This window comes from Arachis hypogaea, chromosome 2 (assembly GCF_003086295.3).
Source record: "Arachis hypogaea cultivar Tifrunner chromosome 2, arahy.Tifrunner.gnm2.J5K5, whole genome shotgun sequence".
Lineage (NCBI taxonomy): Eukaryota > Viridiplantae > Streptophyta > Magnoliopsida > Fabales > Fabaceae > Arachis > Arachis hypogaea.
The window spans coordinates 75076384-75080137 of record NC_092037.1 but is presented as its reverse complement, the minus strand read 5'-3'; positions in this window follow the sequence as shown (position 1 = coordinate 75080137).

Here is a 3754-nt window from a genome sequence, read left to right as displayed (position 1 = left end):
GACGAAAATGTCCTCCTGACCACGTATCACAAGAGCATAAAAAGCTTAACAAATTGCCATCCGTATGGTTTCTGCCAACAACCTTTTTCGGTAAGTTTCAGTACAAAAATACCCCGTAAAAATTTATATTTGATACTTTGTTTGGTTTAAGTTTCAAGCAGCATTTGAATAATTTGATGTCATGTTTTTTTATGACAATATAATCAGCAACTAGCACTTACATGGTCCAGACCACCCAATCAACTAAGGGAACAATATGCAGATAACTACATGTATAAGATTGAGTACTTGTCAAGAGTAAGTCCTTTAATTTTTAGTAAATAAAATATGATTTATTTAATCTAAATTGTATGTTTATCTTAATAGTATAGTCTCACAATCTTCATTATTTTTTCAATAAGTAGATTTTTGTCCCTATCAACGACCTCAATGAGCATTGGTTCTTGATGATCGTAGAGATGAAAAAAGAAAAGATCTTTGTGCTTGATTTTTGTAAAATACCAGACAGAAACTATGGTAGGCTATTATCAGTTGAAACCATGCATGGTAAGTGGTCCAGTTTGATTTTTTAAAAAGTAAAATTAGTTTTTCAACTTTTATTCCCTATTAATTTTGAATGATTTGTATATAATGAAAAAAAAACACCACATCGTTTGAAATTATGATTTGAATTTGTATTTTAAGATCATTGCTATATTCAGTTTGTAAGTGATTTAGTTGTTTGTTTAATTTGAAATTAAGGTTCATTTGTTAACACTAATATTGAATTAATAATTTTTAATTTTTTTATAATCTAACCATTTTAGACAGGTAATAAAAATTAACTCGTTACAGTGCTTGCACTACACAGTATCCAACTATATTTTATTTCACACAGGCTATATTCATTGAACGAATGTTAGAACACAAATCTTTCTACAATTCTAGTGACATCACTGTACCTCGGATTTCTAAGTTTTGTATCGTGGAACAGTCTGACCTGCCACAACAGAGGAAAGGCTCGTGAGTAACATTATTTTTAAATAAATTTTTATTGTCATGTCTATTGAGTTTGTTATGTACGAATCATTTGTTCAGTTAAACTGATAAAGTAGTACAATTACACATTTAACCAAACAGTAATGACTGCGGTATCTGGGTTGCTCAATGGATGAAAGAGTGCAAGTGGACTGATAATTTTGGCATCAGGGTAACCAACCTTATTCATTTTCTAAATTTATTATTATTATTAGGAAAAAATATAACATATATATATATATATATGTATATATATTATTCTAATTGCTTCGTACTTTAAAACTTATTAGGTTGATGACAATGATAGGATAAGGCTAGCAGTCGATTTGGTTAGCAAAGAATTCAATATGAAGAAGTCAGAAGTTATGGATAAGACACATACATGTATGAAAGATATACTACAAAAACAGTCACGACTATAAAAGGATATATTTTTTTTTTAATTTTTTTCATCGCATTTTATATTTGCTGAGACACGTCATATTTTCTTATAAATTTTTTAGCTTAAGTGATTTTTTTATTATAGGATATTTTGTTCTCTAATCAAACCTACTGTTGAGTCATTTGAAGTTTATTTTTGTGCTTAGTGAAAGAACTAATATCATTTAACTTTAATTTTTACCTTTCAAGATAAATCCAAAGATATAACTTTTATACATTATATAATTTAAAAGATATTTATTATATAGCTATCTAATAATATTCTGAACTTAAAGTAATTGTTGTTTCTAAATAGTATTCAAATGACGATCATAATAATAAAAAGATTCACATTCGATTATGAAAATTAATCTCATCCTAAAGATATGATATCATTTTTTCTAAAAATGTAAAACCAAGCAATAAAGTATAGTTTAATTAATATGTACATTGAGATAAATGTGAATTGTATATAGTAGCAGCCACATGTGAAATTGCATGGCTGCCTTTTATCTCAATGTACTATATTACACTGAGACTTAAATATATAAATTATTAGTTAAAAAACTTACATTTATGTGCTGTTTTTTATTAATTTAGTTCAAAATAGTAAATTTTGATATTGTTTTATAGGATTACTGCCATCAAAATTTGATAATTTGGCACAAAATTTTAAATGCTTTGTGTTTTAATTCTTCCAAAAAATCTCCAACAACTCATAAAAGTTAACAGCATAGATGGTTGTAGATTATAGTGATAGACAAGGGTAAAAGTTACGATGATAATACGTCATGATAATTCATAATGATCGGGTGAAGAGAAGGTAGCAGGAGAAGAAAAAAATAAAAAAGAAGACCAAGGCAATTTAATAGTCAATAACAGGTATGTGTACAGAGAATAGTATATAGTAAAAAAAAGAATAGTGTTTAATATGGTGAAGGGATATTACAAAAATGTAAATTAATGTTTTAAAAAAATAATAAAAATAAAGACACTTTAAAAAATTAAATATAAAATTTAAAAAATATTTTTCACCAATTGAAATTATGTATGAATACAAAGAGTATTTTGAATATAAATTTTTATCTCTACTTCAAATTTAATACTATTGAAAATAGATAAGTAAAGTTAATAACATTTATAAGTAATTAATTGTTTGTAATGTTTATAAATCTTTATTTGAATTTTGTTATACATAATAACAACATAATAAATTTATTTAATATCTTATTTAATTTAAATTTATAAATTTGATACCATCTAAAAATTAAATAATTTATACATTTTTTATTTTTTGAATGTTTTTATTTTTAATATTAAAATTATTATATCTAATTTATAAGATTAAAATTAAAATTAGAACCGTTAATCTCTTAAAAAGCCACTAAATATGTTAAACCGTTAATATAATATTTAAACGGGCCAGTACACTAGATTTAGATAGTGTCCCAACCAATTTAAAATCATTGCGCAATCGCGCACTACAAAAAAATGTTTTATTTTATCGCAATTATTTAAAAGGACATTTTATAAACCTCTGAAAAAATTAATAAGAGAAATCGTTTTTCCCTTTTATTTTTTAGAATTCAATTTACATGATTTTCTATTTTTAACATACAGGAGTTTTATAAACCCCATTAAAAAGTTTTTAATCTTGGATAAATAGCCGCTTTTTTCATTTCTTTTTTCCCAAAATTTGGCGCAAATTGAAAACTTAAACCCGCCCAAACCAAAACCTTCTTCTTAATCCTTCCCTAAATCCATCGTCTATGCTTCTTTCCAAAAGCTCTATTTTGCTGAGCCTTTGTTCCCTAAACCCATAGTCTATCCTTCTCTAAACCCATTGATAAACCACTATTTTATGGTTTATCTTGTACTTAATTAAGTGGATTTTACCAATCTTTCATACACTTATTCATATTAATTGCATGAGTTTACATTTCCCTTCCTGATTTTGTATTATGATTGAAAACATGCTTCTTTAGACTTTAAAATTGCTATGTTTAATCCTCTCTTATTACCATTCGATGCCTTGATATGTGTGTTAAGTGATTTCAGATATTACAAGACAGGAATGGCTTAGAGGATGGAAAGGAAGCATGCAAAACTGGAAGGAATATAAGAAACTGAAGGAACTGCTAAAGCTGTCCAGCCTGACCTCTTGGTACTAAATCGACCACAACTTGAGCTACAAAGGTTCAAATAACACGGTTTAAGTTGCGTTGGAAAGCTAACATTCAGGGCTTCGCAACGATATATAATTTGTCATGGCTGCCCCGAAGTTAGGCGACGCGGATGCGTGGATGACGCGCACGCA